The 20,655-nt window shown below is 42.6% G+C and overlaps 1 non-coding gene and 1 pseudogene across 1 annotated transcript; one reads left to right on the forward strand and one right to left on the reverse strand.

Moving 5' to 3' along the window:
* The first annotated feature begins 401 nt into the window (after window positions 1-401).
* Window positions 402-512, forward strand: LOC130847314 (U6 spliceosomal RNA). Its single transcript, XR_009052086.1, has one exon. It is a non-coding gene; the product is annotated as a U6 spliceosomal RNA (small nuclear RNA).
* Window positions 513-5,880: 5,368 nt separating this feature from the next.
* Window positions 5,881-5,992, reverse strand: LOC130847266 (U6atac minor spliceosomal RNA; annotated as a pseudogene).
* Between the last annotated feature and the right edge of the window lie 14,663 nt (window positions 5,993-20,655).

Below are 20,655 nucleotides of genomic sequence, written 5' to 3' on the forward strand. Positions count from 1 at the left end.
AATACCATACATTTTAATTGCTGTAGATTGTAAGATATTGAAATCAGGAAGTGTGATACCTCCAACTTTGCTTTTCTTTTGCAATATCTGAGGTCCTTTTTGGTTCTATATGAATTTCAGGATGTTCTTTCCTGTTTCTGCAAAAATATCATTGTAATTTTGACAGGCGTTGCATTAAATATGTAGGTAATTTTGGGTAGTATGGACATTTTAACAATATTAATTCTTCCATTCCATGAACATAGGATGTCTTTTCATTTATTTGTGTCTTCATTGATTTCATTCATTAGTGATGTAGATTTCAGTATACATATTTCACATCCTTTGTTTGCTCCTAGATATTTTATTCTTTTTGATGCTATCATAGATAGGATTTTTCTTTAAATTTCCTTTTCTGGTGCTTACTTCAGCAGAAAATGTACTAAAATTGGAATGATGCAGAGAAGATTAGCACAGAGAAGATTGCCCCTGAGCAAGGATGAATGCAAATTTGTGAAACAGTCCATATTTTTTTGCAGCAACATGGATGGACCTAGAGATTGTCATGCTGAATGAAGTAAGTCAGACAGAGAAGGACAAATATCATATGATATCACTTGTATGTGAAATCTAAAAAAATGGTACAGAAATAGAGTTACAGATGTAGAAAACAATCTTATGGTTACTAGGAAGGAGGGGGGAGGGATAAATTGGGAGATTGGGATTGACATATACACACTACTATGTATAAAATAGATAACTAATAAGGACCTACTGTATAGCACAGGGAACTCTACCCAATACACTGTGATGACCTATGTGGGAAAAGAATCTTAAAAAGAGAGTGTATATGCATATGTATATTATAACTGAGTCACTTTGCTGTACAGCAGAAAGTAACACAACATTGTAAATCAATTATATGCCAATAAATTTTTTTAATTTCCTTTTCTGATAGTTCATTGTTAATGTGTAGAGCTGCAACTGATTTTTGCATGTTAATTTTGTATCCTGTGACTTTACTGAATTCGGTTATTAGTTCTAACAAATTTTTTGTGCAGTCTTTAAAGTTTTCTACACATAAGGTCTTATCATCTGCCAACAGAGATAATTCTACTTTTTATTTTCTGATTTGGATAACTTTTATTACTTTTATTGACTAATTTCTCTAGCCAAGACTTCTAACACTATGCTTATTTTAGAATCCAATCCTCATTTACAAAGTCAACTCTACAAATCAAAGTTATTTCTGTGGAGGTCATTCTGACAATGTACATTAAACAAATAGTTAATTACAAACATATTGAATTTGTTTAGTAACATGCATAGTTGTGAATGAGTGTTGATAGGAAAAATGAGTTCACAAATGTACGTGATGAAAATGCCAGCTATACCAACATAGAGGTACTGTGTTGAAAGTGTGTATTTGTGTTTCAAAGTGATTATAAGACTTTCAAACTAATTTCACATAGACATAACTTTTAAAATTTTTTGTTGTCTAATGCATAACACCATTATTAATATTTTACATTTTATAAATTTTGATTCTATATGCCCTTGAGAATTTGTCTTATTTTAATTAAAACAATTTGGGCTTCTGGAAAATTGGGGATTATGTTGCTTACCACCCCTTTCTACTCTAATATTAGACTCATAATTATATACATGGTTATGCTTCTGGCTGTGGTTTCTTAAATTCAAAGTATCATCTGGAAACCAGTGTCTTAGTTTCTACTTATTACACTAATGAGGAACTTGGGAAAGTCTCAAGGGGAAGTCCTAAAATTCTGCAAACACCTGCCTCAAAGCTATCATAATAAATATTGTCAAATAGTGGGTTAGTCTGTCAGACTCAGTAACTACAATTGTCCCTTGATATCCATGAGGGATTGCTTCTAGGACCCCCCACAGATACTAAAATCTGAGGATGCTCAAGTCTCTTATATAAAATTGCATATAATTTTCATGCAACCTACATGTATCCTCCTATATACTTCAAATTATCTCTAAATTATTGACAGTACCTAATACAATGTAAATACCATGTAAATGGTTGTAAATGCAATGTAAGTATTTGCCAGCATGCAGCAAATTAAAGTTTTGCTTTCCAGGAACTTTCTGGAACTTTTGTGTGTGTGTGAATATTTTTCACCTGTGATTGACTATATCTATAGATTAGGAGCGCATAGATATAGAGCGGCAACTGTATTCTTTTCTGGCAACTCCCCACAATTCAAGTTAGAAATGTCAGATATTAACTTATATGAAAATAACAGATATTAACTTTCCCAGCTTTCTTTACAGCTAAAGATATCCACATGCCACAGTTCTGGCAATTATAATCCAAGGAAAAATCTATTGGAGGATTTCTAGAAAAATTTTTCCCCTCCCTGATGAAAGGGGAAAGAAATGTAAGAAGAGCTCCTTTTCCAAGTCTTCCTTTTTTCAACCTTTGGAAAATGTGTATGAGGTTGTGATTATTAGAATTGTGACAGTCATTTTGCAGTGACCAAGTGACAAGGCTAAAGAATGGAGGATGTTAAAGAATGTATAATGCCAAGAAAAGAAAATAAGAGAGGAAGAGAGAACAAAAGAGGTACAAAACAGACAGAAAAAAATTAACAAAATGGAAATAATAAGTCCTTACTTACCAATAATTATTTTAAATTAAATGGATTAAATTTCCCAATGAAAAGACATAGATTGACTAAATGGATTAAAAAAAAATAAGATCTAACCAATATGTTATCTATCAGAGGTACATGTTAGAATTAAGGACACACTACGCTGAAAGTAAATGAATGGAAAAAAATGTTTTATGTAAATGATAACACAAAGAAATAGCTCTATACTTACATCAGAAAAAATAGACTTTAAGTTAAAAACTATCACAAGTGACAAAGAAGGTCATTATATAATGATAAAGGGTCACTTCACTAGTAAGACATAACAATTATAAAAATATATGCACCCAGTGTCAGAGCACTTAAATATATATAGCAAATATTAAGAGGACTGAAGTGAGAAATAGCAATACAATAATAGTAAGGGATTTCAATATCCCACTTGAAATAATGGATATTGTAATATCTCCTCTTTCATTTTTAATTATATTTATTTGAGTTTTTTCTCTTTTTTTCTTATTTCAGCTAAACGTTTGTTGATTTTGGTTGTCTTTTCAAAATTTATCTTAGTTTTGTTAATATCTGACATTCAAAAAAGGTACTAAGAACACAAAATGGGGAATGAATAGTCTCTTCAATAAATGGTGTTGGGAAAACTGTGTACTCATGTGCAGAAGAATGAAATTGGACCCTTATTTCATACCATACACAAAAATCAACTCAAAATTGATTAAAGACTGAAACATAAAACCTGAAACCATAGAACTAGTGGAAGAGAACAAAGAGAAAAATCTTCTTGACATTGGCCTGAGTGATGGTTTTTTGGGGTATGACATCAAAAGCACAGGAAACAAAAAGTAAAAATAGACAAGTGAGATTACATCAAACTAAAAAGCTTTTGCACAGAAAAGGAAACAATATAGTGAAAAGGCAACCTATGCAATGGGAGAAAATATTTGTAAACCATATATATATGATAAGGGGTTAATATGCAAAACATAAGGAACTCCAACTCAAGAGCAAAAAAATCCTGAATGACTCAATTTTTAAAAAGAGCATCAATCGGTTTCTTGAGAAAGACATACAAATAGCAAACATGTGTATAAACTGATACTCAGCATCACTAATCATCAAGGAAAGGCAAATCAAAACCAAAATAAGATATCATCTCACACCTGTTAGAAATGTCATTATCAGAAAGATCAAAGATTAACAAGTATTGGTGAGAATGTGGGAAAAAAGGGAAACTTTGTACACTATTGATGGGAACATAAATTGGCTCAGCCATTATGGAAAACAGCATGGGGCTCCTAAAAAATTAAAAATAGGATTGCATATGATCCAGAAATCCCATTTATGGGTATATAGCCAAAGGGATGGAAATTAGAATCACCTGATACAAGAGATATCTGCCCTACATGTTCACTGCAGAATTATTCACAATAGCCAAGATATGGAAACAAACTAAATGTTGACTAATGGATGAATGGATAAAGATATATACATATATACACACATATACATATATATAATATATTCACATATATATAACATATATATGTGAATTATTAAGCCTAAAGAAGGAAGAAACCATGGCAATTGCCACAACAAGAATGGAGCTAGAAGACATTACGCTAAGTGAACTAGCAAGCCACAGAAGGACAAATACTGCATGATGCCACTTATACATGGAATCTATAGTCAAATGAAACAGTGAAACATAAAATCAGAGGGTAGAATAGTGGTTTTCAGGGTCTTGGGGGAAAGGGAAGTGGGGTAACGTTGGTCAAAGATTACAAAGTTATGCAAGATGAGTAAGTTCTGGAGGTCTAATGTACAGTAAGGTGACAATAGTTAATACTACTGTATTTTTACTTGAAATCTGGGTAGATTTCAATTTGAAAGAGGGTAGATCTTAAATATTCTCATCAGGAAAAGGTAACTATGTGAGGTGATGGATAAGTTAATAAACTTCATTGTGGTGACAATGTATACATATATCAAAACATCAATTGTACACTTTAATTTTAACCTGTCAATTATACCAGTATAAAGATGAGAAAAATTTTTTGAAGATTGAATTCATACCAGGTATCTTTTTTGATCTTAGTAGAATGAAAGTAGAAATCAGTAACATAAGGAAAATGTGAAAATTCACAAATATGTGAAAATTAAAGAACACTCAAAGAACGAATAAATGAAGGAATCACATTGTGGTCAAAAAATGTACTTGATATGATTTTAAATATGTTAAGACTTGATTTGTGGTCTAACTGGTAGTCTATACTGGAGAATGCTATGAATGTGCTTTAGAATACCATGTATTCTTCTCCTGTTGGGTGGAAAGTTCTGTACATATCTGTTAGGTTCATTTGGTCTATAGGGTTCAAGTTCATTGATTCCTTATTGATTTTCTGTCTGGATAATTTATTTATTGTTGAAAGTAGGGTATTGAAGTCTCCTTTTATTATTGTATTGCTGTCTCTTTCTGTTTTTAGATATATCGATATTTGCCTTATATAATTAAGCCTTCTGAAGTTGAGTGTGTATGTTTGTAAATGTTATATCTCCCTGTTGAATTTACTCTTTTGTTATTATATAATGACCTTCTTTGTGCCTTATGACACTTTTAGACTTAAAGTTTATTTTACTATTAGTATGGCTACTCCCCCTTCCTTTGTGTTACTATTTGCATGAAGTACCTGTTACCATCCATTCATTTTCAGCCTATGTGTGTCTTCAAAGTTATGGTGAATCTCCTATAGACAAATATGGTTGGATCCTGTGTGTGTGTTTTTTTAAATCCATTTGGCTACTCTGCGCCTTTTGATTGGTGAGTTTGTTCTATTTACACTTAAGCAATTATTAATAGGTAAGAGCTTACTATTGCATTTTGTTAAATTTTTCTGTCATTTTTCTGTCTCTTTTTTGTTCATTTTGCTCTTTTCTCTTTCCTTCTGAAACTCTTATAATACATATTTTGATTTGCTCAATGTTGTCCCGTAAGTGCTTTCATCACTTTTCTTCATGCTTTATTTTTTTGCTCCTCATACTTCATAATTTTAATTGTTCTATCTTCAAGTTTACTAAACCTTTCTTTTGTCTGTTCAAATCTGGTTTTGAACCCTTCTAGTTAATTTTCTTTTATTTTGCTTACTATACTTTTTAGCCCCATAATTTCTGTTCAGTTTCTTTTTATAATTTCCATCTTTTGTTGATTTTCTCATTTTGTTTATATATCACTTTCCTGATTTCCTTCCATTCTTTTTAAAATTATTTTTAACCATATTTTGATGCCACAAAGTAGATGGTAGTGTCTTAACTGTTGTGCCTGAGGGCCTCTTCCATCCATCAAGAGGAAACTAAGCTTTTCTCCTTTCAGATAACAGCTGACTTCCTTCAGTTCTTTGTTTTTCCTTAGCACTTGAACATATTTAAAACATTTGTTATAAAGTCTTTGTGTAGTAAGTTTGATGTCTTGCGTTTACTCAGGAATGATTTCTTTCTATGTAATTTTTCATTAGAATAAGCAGTGTTTTCCTGTTTCTTTTCATGTCTTGTAATTTCTTTGTTAAAAGCTTGCCATTTGTTATGATGTGGCAACTTTGGAAATCATATTATCACCTTCCTCCAGGATTTGATATTTATATTGTTGAAGGTTATATTAGTCTGTTTTGAGAATTTTTCAAACTCTTTTTGCAAAGGCTATTCCTTGATGTGTGTGATCACTGAAGTCTCTGTTCCTTTAGCTCATGCTCAGCTAATGTTTGACAGAAATTTTCTTTAGTGACAGGAATTGAAACTAAAAAACAACAACAAAAAACACAGGGAGACATACACACACACACACAGACACACAGACACACACACACACACACATACGAGACGGGGAGAGAGAGAGAGAACAGCCACCTCTTCCAGTCTTTTCATGCGTTTACCATTTAGCCTAGGGATCAGCCCAGATGAAAGCTTAAGGTTTTCTCAGGACTCTTCTGAAAGTTTGTCTTACCTGTGCATGTGAATGGCTTTCCAAATTCCCCCATATGACTGCTTTTGAATACTTTAATTTCCCAAAAAATCTCACCCTAGCTTCTCTGTGCCTTAGGTAGTCCACTGTATGTCCACCTGGTAGCTTTTATGAGCCACTCCTGACACTTTTTCTGCCTGGATTCTGAGTTATGTAAAACAGATGAGAACCAGGCAGCAGTCCTTCAGGTATCCCCAGACTAATTAGAAAAGTTGTACACAGTAGTTGGCAAATAACATCTGCTCTTCTCTCTCCCATTCTGATGGGGGAAGGGGACTGGAAACTGACCTTTCACCTTCTCAAAACCAAGGCCACTGCCATGCTGAGAAGGGGGTGGGGCAAGGGTGAATAAGGGTGTTTTTTTCTTAATTAGGTGTCTTCTTGGTGCTGTAAAACTTTGACTATTTTCCAGAGCTTGTATTAAGCTGTTTGAGACTGTCTCTAGTTGTTTTTTTAATATTTCTTGGAAGAATGAGAGCTTGGAGCTTCCTAGCCCACCATGTTGCTCATGTCATCCCCTCTTTATTCTTTGATAAACAGGAATTTACTCTTTTGTCTCCTTCTCTTGGGATACTCTTCCCCGATGGTTTCCTGGTTGGATTCTTCACCTCCTTCATGGTTTTGCTCATGTCACTTGCTCCATGAGACCTTTTGTCTCCACTTTGTCCTAACATTCACTATCCCCCTTGCCTTTTATCAGCTTTTTATTTTGAGGCAATTGTAAACTCACAATAAGTTGTAAGAAATAATATAGAGAAAGTCCATGTACCATTTACCCAGTTTCCCCCAATGGTAACAATTTGCAAAACTGCAGTACAATGTCACAACCAGAATATTAACATTAACACAGCCAAGATACAGAATATTTCCGTCACCTCAAGAATCCCCCCATGTCACACCTTTTTTTAAAGATTTATTTTATTATTTATTTATTTTTGGCTGTGTTGGGTCTTTTTCTCTGTGCATGGGCTTTCTCTAGTTGTGAGCAGGATCTACTCTTCATTGTGGTGTGTGTGTTTCTCATTGTGGTGGCTTCTCTTGTTGAGCAAGGGCTCTAGGTGCACAGGCTTCAGTAGTTGTGGCTCACGTGTTTAGTTGCTCCATGGCATGTGGGATCTTCCTGGCCCAGGGATTAAACTCATGTCTCGTGCATTGGCTGGTGGATTCTTAACCACTGTGCACCAGGGAAGCCCCTGTGTCACACTTTTATAGCCACACTCAACTCCCCATCTCATTCCACCCCATCTCTGGCCCCTGAAAACCACTAATCTGTTCTCCATTTCTATAATTTTGTCATTTCAAGAATGTTATATAAATGGAATCACATAGTAGGTTACCTTTTGGAATTGGCTTTTTATTTCAACATAATTCCTTGGACATTTACCCTAATAGTTATATTCCTTTACTGCTGAATTATATTCCATCTTATGGGTGTACTACAGTTTATTTAACCCATTGACAGACATCTAGTTTTTTACCATTAACAATAAAGCTGCACTGACCATTTGTGTGAGGTTTTTAGGTGAACTTAAGTTTTCATTTCTCTGGGACAAATGCCCAAGAGTATAATTGCTGGGTTAAACGGTAGATGCATGTTTCAGAAGAACAGGTTTTCCTTGGAATTTTTTGCCTGTGTCTGTTGGCAGTCCAGACTGGAGGCGTCTATAGTTCTCTGTGTGGGATGTAATCAAGTCTGCAATAAAAAAAATCCCAGGGAACTTTCTGCCATGGTCCGCTTCAAGCCCTGTGGTTCCTAGGCAGTCTAACTTTCTTTTTCCACCTTTCAGAATCTCCCAATGCTTGCTATTGTGTTATGTCCAGGGCTTTTAGTTTTAAGAGGGAGGATGAATGTAGCTATTGAATCCTACTGAATGGGAAGTCTTTACTTTCTCCAAAAACTGTATTGCCACCTCACATAATGTATAGATTACTTATTTGTTTACTTATTTGCTTATCCTGCATGGGAATAGAATCTCAGTATAGCAGGAAATTGTTGTTGTTGCTCTCTGCCATCTCTCTAGAGCATGGAACAAAGCCTGGTTTAATAAAAATTTGTTGAATAAAGAAATTAGTAGGTGGTTGTCAGGGGGAATGGGAGGAAAGGGTGAAAGGGGTCAAGAGGTACAAACTCCCAGTTATCAAATAAATGTCAGGGTGATGTAATTTGCAGCATGTTGACTATAATCAATAATATTTGTAGAGCATACTTGAAAGTTGCCAAGAGAGTGAATTCTAAGAGTTAACTTTGTACAATATGTTGGTGAATGATAACTAGACTTATTGTGGCAATCATTTCACGATGTATACAAGTATCAGATCATTAGGTTGTACACCTAAAATAAATATAATGTTATATATCAATTATACCTCTATTTAGAAAAAATTAGAGAAAAACAAAACAGAAAAGAAATTAGTAAATGACTGCTACCTTTCTTTTCCTTATACTGTTTCCTTGGTGTAGATCAGCGGTCTCCAACTTTTTTGGCACCAGGGACCAGTTTCGTGGAAGACAATTTTTTCATGGACTGGGGGTGGGGGGAGGGGTATGGTTTCAGGATGATTCAAGCACATTACATTTATTGTACACTTTATTTCTATTATTATTACATTGTAACATATAATGAAATAATTATACAACTCACCATAATGCAGAATCAGTGGGAGCCCTGAGCTCGTTTTCACTTGCCACTCACTGATAGGGTTTTGACATGAGTCTGCAAGCAACTGATTTATTATGGTCTCTGTGCAGTCAGACCTCTCTGCTAATGATAATGAGTATTTGCAGCCGCTCCCCAGTGCTAGCATCACCACCTCAGCTCCACCCCAGATCGTCAGGCATTAGATTCTCATAAGGAGCGCGCAACCTAGATCCCTTGCACGCGCAGTTCACAGTAGAGTTCATGCTCCTGTGAGAATCTAATGCTGCCCCTGATCTGACAGGAGGCAGAGCTCAGGCAGTATTGTGAGCAATGGGGAGCGACTATAAATACAGATGAAGCTTTGCTTGCTTGCCCGGCCACCCACCACTTGCTGTGTATGGCCTGGTTCCTAATAGGCGATGCACTGATACCCGTCTGTGGGCCCAGGGGTTGGGGCCCTTGGTGTAGATTAACTATAAACTTACTAGATCACTAGATTCACATTTTTGTGAATATTGATAAATGTTACTATTTTTTTTTCAAAAGATTAGATCACTTTGCACTGACACCATCAAAAAAAAAAAAATCTCTGTACAATTTTCACCTTTTAGTATTTCATGTCAACAAAGGGGGAACACCATCTTACAGTGGGTAAAGAGAAAAACCACCTGTGTACTTTCCTAACCTCAGGTCCCATCCTCAGGCCCAGGCATATTACCTGCATTCTCCTGGCCAAGTCAGCAACTTCCTCTTGCGGGGTTCTTGTAGCAGCCTCTCCCCATCGGCCTTCTGGAGTCCCAGCCTCACCCTCCCTCAGAGGGAAGGGGGACTCTGCACAGGAGTGAGCTATTGACAGACTCTCCTTGACTAAACTTCAGCCTGGCTCCTCTGAACACCCTTCCCAAGCAGACCTTGGCTTTGGACTTCTGTGTCTGCCTTTGCATTGCCCAATTTTAGCAAAACTCCTGCTAAGTCAGTTTAAACAGATCCTCCCACTCTCAATATTTGATCACCCTCAATATCTGATCAAATTCTCTCATACTTCTCCATCCAGGGTGATATCTGATGACCCTGGCCTGCAGTCAATTTGGTTTCGCCAGAATCTTCCCTTACCTGTAATGTTTCCTCGTAGTAATTTTCCATCCACTGTTCACCACCCTGCTCCTTGGCTGTAAATCCCCATTTGTCCATGATGTGCCTGGAATCAAGCCCAGTTCTAAACTGAGACCTCTTTTCTTTTATTGCTGTAAATTCTGAATAAAATCTGCTTTCACTGCTTTCACATCTGTCTGACTCTGGTTTTCTTTAACACTATGACCCCAGGACCCCGCACTGGAACTCTAGATATTCTTCCCTGGAAGCACGGGTCCCATGGCAGTGGGCTCATTAGTCCTATGGCCAGTGCATTGTGGATTAAATTGCCATTTATGGGTTGGCCTGGGGCCTTACTAGCTTTTAGCATGTCAATAGAAAAATGAGTTTTAGTTGCAAAAAACAAATTTAAAAATGAGATTTCAGAAAGTGAAGTCTTGCCTTCACTTCTGGCCTGGTTGTCCTGCCTTTTTCTCAATCCATCCTTCTAGGGACTGCACCCTGCCTGCACTGGCTGGTAACTGTTTAGCTGGGTGTTCAAATCAAACATCTGCATGTTACCTTTGATGCCTTTTCCCCTCACTTCTTCCTTAAGATCCATCACTGAGTCCTGTTGAGGAAACTCTTAAAACCTAACCCAATTCTATCTTGGCATCTTTGTTTCAACCATCCTGGCTAAGTCCCTGAACTATTGAGTCACCTTGCAATGACCTTTGGTATCTGACAGCTCATTCTCTATGCAGCCGCCAGAATGATCATTTGGAAACGTGACTCACTGGCTATGGCTCCCCCACTCAATGCCTGCACCAGGTCCGGTCAGACGTAGAATAAGCTACAATCCCATTATCCACTTTCACACCAGCAGAAGCTGGCCCCTGACCTCTTCCTTAAGCTCCTCTCTCCCTTGCTCCCATTGTTCTCATCAAGCTTTGACCTCACAGGTGGATTTGTTTGGAGATGCTGAGCTCTCACCACCAACACACCACTGCCTCCTCCTTCTGCCTCTGAACCTCTATTCCTTTGTATGTGACTGTCTCCTATTTGGCATTTGGAGTTTAGTGTAGATGTCACCTCCACTTCCTGGTCTCCCAGGACAAAGCAGTCACTCACGCTTACTCTATCCGACTGTAATTTGATTCCCTGGATAGCATGTGTCGGCGTGTGATGTGCTCACACAGGTATGGGTGATTGGTGTTTTATCTTCTGCTCCCACTAAACGTAAGCTCCAATACAAGTGTTTGTTCGATAGTTTACGCCATTACATCTCCAGTGTCCAGGCAGGGTCTGACATGTAGTAAGTGCCCAGTATTTATTTGCTGGATGATGCTAAATGAAATGTACACATTTCTCGCAGATTAGAAAGACATGGTATTGAGCTGAGGCCCCCTTGGCTTGAGGTCTGCTTGGGAGAAGACCATCCAAGCACATATTGCTCTAGTCCTTCTCTTTCCAAGGCATCTGTGACTCAAACAGAAGCTGATATCTTTCATTTTTTTTTCCAGGATGAGAGAAGAGCAAAGAAATCCATGGAGCCAATAAGTTGATTAAACACTAACTCTGTGTTGGGCCTTATGCTTGGACAGAATCTTTGTCTGGCCTGGAAAAGAGACTGTAAAATAATTGTGAGACAGTATGGTAAGAGTCATACTGGAGCTTTTGAGGTTGGGGTGAAACAGGAGAGGGGAATCCGAGGCAGGTAGGTCACGGCAAATGTGTTCCTGGGGAGATGAAGCAGATGTTTCTCTTCGGGACTGCATGTGGCTTATAAAGGCTGGCAGCACACAGCAGAAGGGATGGCTAGACAGGAGACATGGGCCTGCACAGTGAGGCCCGCTGCCCAACACAAGGGGGCCATGACCAGGGCTGGTCCTGCTCTGCTGGGTTCCTTCCTGCAGAGAGGCCTCCACCCGGCCAAGAGTGTGTGCCCCCCTGGGGCCTGCACTCCTCCTTCTATATCACGTGTGGAGTACTCTAAACCCCAGAATTCTCTGTCCAAGCATCCTGAGGGCTGATCACCCCTCCAATGTGCACCTCTGGGCCTGAGGGGTGGCTGAGCACAGGCGCGTGCACAGAGATTAGAGGTACAGACCGGTGTGTCCACATGCATGTGCACGAGTTCCTGGGTTGGGGTCTCCTTTGGACTGAGGCCTGGGCTGGGACCAGGGCTTTAAAATATTTTAATAGATGTATGATTTGTGGACCATCCTTCCTCCCTGTGCTGAAAGGGTTTGTGTGGACCTGGTCCTGAAATTTGCGAGCCCCATGAAATTTACCTAGTCAGCAAGCAACCAAAAGGTCTAGGGGAGGGAGTGAAAGATCAGATGTGAGTTTCCAAAGTGTCCCTGCAATGTTGTGTCGATGGGTGATGGATTAGAGGGGCTTGTGACAGGGAGTTCGGTTTAAGTTGCCCCCACACAGCTGTGGATGGGGGCATGGGCTCTGAGGTAGATTCGGGTTCTTCTTCTGGTTCCGCCTATTAGTTAGGTGGCCTTGGGCAAGTTCCTTCTCTCTCCAAGTCTTATTTCCCACAACTGTAAATAGAGTAAATCATCCAGGATCATCTGTAAATGTGAGTTCATTCCCATGCCATTATTAAGGAAGAAGTCTTCCTGTGATGCAGAAGTAGCCCTGGGAATGTATCCCAGCGTGGACCTCCTCTCCTACCAGAAAGGAGGTGGCCCATTCGGGAAATGAAACATCCCTTTGAGCTCCACCTTGGCCTGCTGGAGTGGAAATATGTGGCATTCGGGACCCATGGACTCTCCTGGGAAGCATGGAGAAACCTGGGTTGCACATGTGTGGTGCATTTGTGTCCATGCTCGGGGAAGCCCTGTTTGTGGGCTCCGATGGCTGAGTTTGTTTTTCTGCCTGATGGGGCTTCAGTATTTCATTCTGGAAACCTCATTCAGATGAAGTTGCTCTAATGGCTTTTGCAGACGGTCAGTTGCCTTCTGAGAATACGATATCCACCAGTGAAGGATTCAAGACTTCCTCAAATACGATGGGAATAATTGTCTCTGGATTTCCCCTAGGAATTTAGGGGCGATGTTTTTTCTCTTATGAAATTTTTTAAAAAAGGAAAGAAATTACAGCCTGTGTTGTGTTTGGAAAGGAGGAAGAACCTCCAGATGTTTTTTGTTTTCTGTTTCAATGCAAGTACGACCACTTTTAAGCTGCTCTGGGGGCATTGCTTAGGGTGGAAGAGAGAGACTCCAGATTGGGGCTGTGGGGGCAAGGCCTCCTGTCTACCATAGGGAGTCAGGACATCCTGCGACTTCACCTTCTTGGTGGCCATGCGGACCAGTGGGTAAGGACAAACAAGCCTCCCAAAAAAACAAGATCAAAACTTTTGTTTAGTGCTTACTGTGTGTCAGACAACAGAAACTTATTCTGTGATTCATTTAGTTCTCATGCCTGTGGCCAACTAAACCACTCAGGGCCCCAGTTTCCTCATCTGTACAATGGACAGTGCAAGAAAGCCAAGCCCTTTGTATTTTGGTGAGGGTTGGTGCACCTCTTTTGCCATCTATGTGGACACCACTCTCCTCAGCAGCACAGACAAGTGTGAGTGACAAGTGTGAGTGACGTGTGTGAGCCGGGCTCCATGTGGGGCAGTGGGAGTCCTTGACCACAGACCATGGGAATGAGGTGAAGATATGTCCACTGGAAAAAAAATGCACAACCTATAAGCTGAGAATTGTGTTTTATTTGAGAACATTGCTGAGGACTATAGCCCAGGTAGGCAGCCTCTCAGATAGCTCTGAGGGACTGCTGCAAAGAGATATAGAAGTCAGGATATATGAAAGTTTTTGCGGAAACAAACAAACATGTAGTTGAACATCTAAATGTTGCTGCTAATCACAAAGACCAGAAATCTCAGATTAGTGGTTTTAGAAGAACTTTCCTACATGGAAAGATGCAGGCGTCTGGGCTCACTGAAGTCTTTCCTTTGTTATGCATCTTCACTATCTAGGACCAGAATCCAGTTTTCCTCCATCCTGAATCCCCCTCAGGGTACACAGTCCAGGGTGGCTGCAGTGGCGGATGGCTTGATGGCAGGCATAATTCACTGCTTACTGGAACAGCAGGCGATATTCTTTGTTTACTGAAATGGCAGGCAACATTTTTTTTTGTCCACAGTTACATGGTGAGCAACTTGGTTGAGCACGTATATAAATCCCTCCTTCTATGACTACAGTTTCTGGAATGTCCATCTTGTGCCAGGTACTATGCTAGGGCTCTGCTTATATTATCAGTTAAAAAATATTTGTGGGCACCTGTTTTAGATATCAGGCTAGGTTCCAGGTGCCAGAGAGACTGTAACAGACAGAACATGCATTTCCTAACCACCCCATGATCCAGTGGGCGTTGATGTACACTTGCTCTTCATGACAATTCTAAGAAGCAACAACAGCCACCCCACTTTACACAGGAAAAGCCAAGACATAAGTCACCCAATGTGTTCAGAGGTGACTTGGCACTGACTCTGGCCCGGATGCCTGGGTGTGAACTCGGCCATGCTGTTTCCAGGATCTGCAAGCCTGCAAAGCCCCTTCCTGAGCCAAGTAACATGAGGACAAAAACAAAAAAAAAAATTATAAGGAGCTCTCAACAAATGAGAGTTTTAGATCATTATAAAGTCACATAACTGCCAAGTGATGGGGTTGGGATGCACAGCCCAGGTCTGACTCTGCATCCCCGGGTCCTTGCACCAGCTCCACAGCCCTCAAGGTGGGTGTCATGCCACGTGGCTGCACAGGGGAATGAATGAGCACAGTAAGGACACTGCAGGCTTCTCTGGGGAGTTTCCAGAGGGAGAGGCAGGTAGAGAAGGCAGGAGGTGCATTCTCTGCAGGGACAATTGAAGAAAAGAGCCTGGGGGGCACTTGCACAGCCTGACCAGTCAGAGGTCAGGGGAGAAGAAGTTGTATGGGGCAGAAATGAAGACGAGGTTTGGCCAGGGCACGGAGATGAGAACGAAGACATGGGGACAGAGTATGCCTGCTCTGAGGGGCAAGCTAGAGTGTGAGCTCCCAGGGTGCCCTCCACAGCTGGCTAGGGCAGAATTGGGGTACCAAGCATGCATTGCTGTGTTAAAAATCCCCATTTTTGTGCCATTTGTTTCCACAAGGAGAACAAATGTTTGATGCTACTTGCTTCCTGACCCAGGGGAAGAGACCCAGGCATGGAGGTAGCTCAGCACCACAAGTCTTTCTCCTGTAGTTATGTATTAGTGATGGAGGGGAGATGGACCAGGGCATCAGTGATAAAAGGAAAGCGCAATCTGGGCTCATAGCAGCCAATCCCATGGAGAGCTCCTCACAATATTCTGAGCGCACTAGAGAGAGGTGATAACGGAATCCCTGTTTCCAGAGTCACAGGGAAAGGAATTCTGCTTGGAGGATATCCTGAGTGTGCCTAAAGCGGCCCATGCAAGTCCAGAATTGTCCAGGGCTTGGAGTTCTCCCAGTTCTTGCTGTGACTCTGTGCTCTCATGTCTCATTACCTGACACTTTTATTGGAACTAGAGGAAGGTAATCACCCTGGGTTCATTCTGATTCCATGCTCCAGATGGAATTTGCACCCCCATTCCATGCATGTGTGTGGCCTAATGGGGTATAACGGATTTTGTGTTTCCTGTCTGGGATCATCCTCTTGACAACCTCCCAAGGGGTGGCGACCAGGTGCTTTTAGATCCTCTCAAAGGTGCATAAAGTTTCAGTGTCAGCATAGGTGAACCAGGACTAGAGCTAAATTTCAGCTCAGCAGACCCCAACATCATACCCCAGCAGTGATTCAGGTTTTGTAAAGCTTTTTTTTTTTCCTTTTTCATAATAATTATAAAACACATTGGAGAATGCCAAAGAAGAATAAGTAATAATGATTGCCAATATTTATTGACCTCCATGCCGGGCTGTGATATAAGACTCAAAAAGCATTACCTCAATTGAATGGGCTCCAGGAGTGACCTTTTATTACTGTCCTAAGAAGCCTGAATTTGAGCCTGTGTACATGAGTCTATGAGGCCACAATTCCCTGACAGGCCATGGATTTCAGCAGAAGCCAGCAGCGTGTGTGTTGGCTATTTCTTTCACCCACATCACATCAGACTTTAGTCCTGTAAGCTCCTGTTTTAGCAGAGCCTGAGGGCTGCACTGTGTCATTTTGAGGGGAAGGTGCCTGGCATGGAGTCAACCTGGTGAACATGCTGTTAAACAGCCCTGCAGTCCCACATATGTTGGTGGCCCTGGGCTGGCGGTGAGTCCTGGACTTGGATTAAATAAGAGTTGCCAGGATCTGTCTCTCATCAGTACTTAAAAAAAAAAATCTGACATGGGTAGAAGGAAATAATTTTGCTGAGTATTTTGAAATACTGAGGGAATTAAATGCTTCATAAAAATTAGGCAGGCCTGTCAGGTTTTATTAAAACAGCATGTTGGGCTTCCCTGGTGGCACAGTGATTAAGAATCTGCCTGCCAATGCAGGGGACACGGGTTTGAGCCCTGGTCCAAGAAGATCCCACATGCCATGGAGCAACTAAGCCTGAGTGCCACAACTACTGAGCCTGCACTCTAGAGCCTGTGCTCCACAACAAAAGAAGTCACCACAATGAGATGCTCTCGCACCATAATGAAGAGTAGCCCCCTCTCTCCGCAACTACTGAAAGCCCGTGCACAGTAACGAAGACCCAACGCAGCCAATAAAAGAAAAATTAAGAAAACGTTCACTGCTTGCTGCAGGCTTTTCCTTTCTCCATTTCCTTCCTGTTAGTTCCAGGTTTTACTTCTCCTTCAAATCCCCACCTGCCTCTTATCTTCCACTCAGCAGACATCCTTGGTTCCTGGCCCATACATGACTATATGCAGATTAGGGAGAGGGCCTCCGTGTCACAAAACGATGTAAACCTAGATTACCTGCCCCAAGAATGATGGGTTTTCGCCATGATCTGCAGCCTGTACAACTGGATACGATCACGTGACTCGCCTCCTTCTCGGTAAGAAATTAAGAATGATGCTCCTCAAGTCCCGTCTGCCTCTGAAGAATGTGCCCTTGTTCCTTGTGTACGCGTCTTTCTACTGAGCTGTGAATCCTCTCCTCTCCCAGCTCCCTTCCTGTTTCTCTAAAACCATGTTGCCTCTTCCTTTGGCCTTTCACCCCACAACCCATGCCCCTGCGGACCTCAATTCCATTTGTGCTCGGCCTCCATCCCCCCATCCCCGCTCGCAGTCACAGCCGCGCTGCCCGGAAGCCTGTGCTCGCTCCACCCCTCCCGCACCTCGCGCCTATGCCACTGCTTCCCCAGCATCCTCCGCCTACTACACCCCGGACAGGATGCGGCAGGGGTCCCATCCTGGCCGCCTTGCTCTTCTCCCTTCACCCTCTCTGGGAAGCGTCACTTGCGCTGGGACTCCCGTTGCTCAGGATGGGGCCGCGGCTGCCGCTCCTGGGCCCTCCTCTGCCAGGTGCAGAGCCCACGTGGGCCGCGAGGCATGCGGCTTCGCTGGGTCTCCAGCACCTCGCACCGCCCCAGACCCCCGGCCACTGTCCACTGAAGCGGCACCTACACAGCTCCCTTCTCTTCCAGGATCCTTCGCTTCTCCCGACAGCCTCGGGGCCCTGCACACTCCCCTCGCGCAGACCCTCATGCAGCTTCCTGCCAAAGGAAACTGAGGGCACCCACCTGCTGAACAGGCGCATTTGGCGAGGCCTCCATGTGCGCTGCTGCTGTTCCTTCGCCTCTGAACCTGTCTGTGGACACCACGTGCACACTGCACACACCCCGGCTTGGCCGTGCCGCCCTGCGACAGAGCCGCCCGCGGGTGGCACCCCAGCTGGTCCATCTCCACTGGGGACCCCCTCGAGGTGCCCGCGGGCTCCTCCTTGCTCCCAGGACATTCAGGTCCCATCTCCTGTGCTCCCATAGCTACGTGGGCATCGTGGTCACAGACCTAGAGGCTGCCCTGAGATCCCCAGAAGTTCACTTGTGGGACTGTGCTTTCTCTGTGCCCTCCCATCACAGCCTCGGGCTGACCTGGTGCCCTTGTCCTCGGGCCTCTATAAAACCTGCCACCAGAGGGGCTCAGGAAATGTTTTCTGGGCAAATGAAGAGGAAGTGCATTTTTACAACTGTGCCCCTGAAACTTTTGTTTGTTTGTTTATCTTTCTTTCCAGCCCTCCTCCTTAAAGACTTTTGTTGCATTCTCCAGTCCCTGGCCTGCTCCTTTTAGAAGGCCCTCCCTCAAAAGGAGAAATAATGAGAGTTTTCGGGTCAGGAATCTCCACGTTGAAGTGCTTTGGAGGTTCCAAGGCCGGTGTTCCAGAAGACATCCTGGGCCTCTCGGCCCCACCCTCAGCTGCACACACCAGGGTCCACGGCCCCCTCCGGCAGACCTTGGCAGTGGGGCAACCAGTTATTTCCTTCTTAGATTGCAGCTCCCAAATCCTTATTTTGCCAACATATACTTATCTGAAAAACAAACAAAAATAGCCACAGCATATAACCTAGTCAGTGCTTGTACACTTCTTTCTGCTCTTACTGTTTGCCTGACAGGACACAGAGAAATAGTACAAGGGGTTTATTGGAGTCCCAACTGGTATTTTTGCTGGAGATAAAACCCATTTTTTAGTAGGCCAGCAGGCAAGCATGGCTAGCCTATTTCAGCTCACAGCTTTCCACCCAGAGACCGTCTATGTGTTCCTGAAAAATGCCTGGTTTGTTTTGTTGTCTTGTTGTTTTTTTGTAATTGTACAATTTTAATTACATACATTTGCAATGTTTTCAACCCACAACCCCTATTTTCAAAGAGCGCGGTCACACTGGAGAATCTCCACTCATGTATAAACAAGGGAGCACCCCTTAGAGCTGGACCGCCCATGCTGGGAAGAGCACTGGGGGGTCCAGCGCCCTGAATCTGATGTCCTCCCTCTCTGCCTCTGCATCCAATGGCTCAGAGGAAGAGGTGGGGTGAGGATTCCTTAGATTTCCTGGCCCCGCAGCCCCCACTAGCCTCTGCTGCTCTGATCTCCCCCTCCTAGTGGCCAAGGTGGGGTGGGTGGGGTGGCACGCCTGGGGACTTAGTGTTGTGTCCTTCCCTCTCTCCCCACACCAGCTGGGATCTGGGGTCTGGCCTGGATTTGGGGATCTGGCCCCCACTGGCCCTCATTGCCCCAGAGGCTACCCTGGTCTTGGCAGCCTCTGCTCAGATGGCCACCCTGCCATTCCCACACTCAGGACCACTCCCCAATGTGACCCCCTCCAGAGAGACCCTCAGCCACCTCACCCCTCTCAAAATTCTGCAGATGCAGTGTCCTACCACACATGGGGACACCGGTGGCTTCAGAGCCTTTCTGCTTTCAGACGGAGCAGGAGCCCGGTGGGGGCCGAGATGTGGTGAGCACGGCTGGCGTGAGGGTTGGGGTTAGTGTATGATCATGTTTATTCCAGTAGTGAAATATGACTTAATAAACTGGCGAGAAGGGTAATGTATTGTATTTACCTATATTTCTGCCCTCTCCAGTGTTGTTTCTTCTTTCCTGGTGCCCCAGGATTCCCTTTTGGTCATTGTTTTCCTGTCTGAAGAAGTGATTTTGGCCATTCTTTAAAGGGCAGCCTTCTCCACAGAGACATGAGAGCCTGTGGGTGGCCTGCATGCAGCCACCTGTATTCCAGGGCTCCTTCTGCAAGCCCTACACAGCCCCTGGGGTCCATGCAGCCCCTGGGGTCTGGAGGATCCACACAGAAGCGGCTGTTCCCTCTGCACACCCCTCCCCCTCATGCAGACCACCTGCCTTAAAGTCCTCCTCCGCCAGCCTGCAGACCCCATCCATGCCCACCTCGCTCAGTCCTGACTGCCTGCTCCCTGTCCACCACACTCTAGAGGGGGGGCCTGAGTTACCCAGCAACTCTAGTCTTGCTAAACCAGCAAGCCCCTCTGCTCTTTGGTGGCCAAACCACACCTTCTTCAAGGAGGTCTGAACTCCTCCCAATTTTGTCCTTCTTTGTGTTTCTCCTTCGGCCTTAGGAGAAACCTTATACCATATAGATTTCTGTATATCCTATCATTATTCTTTTATGATAGTTAATAATTCTTGTATTAAGTTTCTCCTGCTTAACCAACTGCTTGGTTTCTATCTCTTGTTTGGACCCAGACTGACCCATAGGCCCAAATAATTGTTGACAAATGTGCAGAAGGGATCCAGTTGAGGAAGGACAACCTGTCCAACAAATGGTTTGGAGAACTGGATATCCACAGGCCAAAAAGTGAACCTGAACATAAACTTTACACAGACGAGG

This window comes from Hippopotamus amphibius, chromosome 2 (genome assembly GCF_030028045.1).
Source record: "Hippopotamus amphibius kiboko isolate mHipAmp2 chromosome 2, mHipAmp2.hap2, whole genome shotgun sequence".
NCBI lineage: Eukaryota > Metazoa > Chordata > Mammalia > Artiodactyla > Hippopotamidae > Hippopotamus > Hippopotamus amphibius.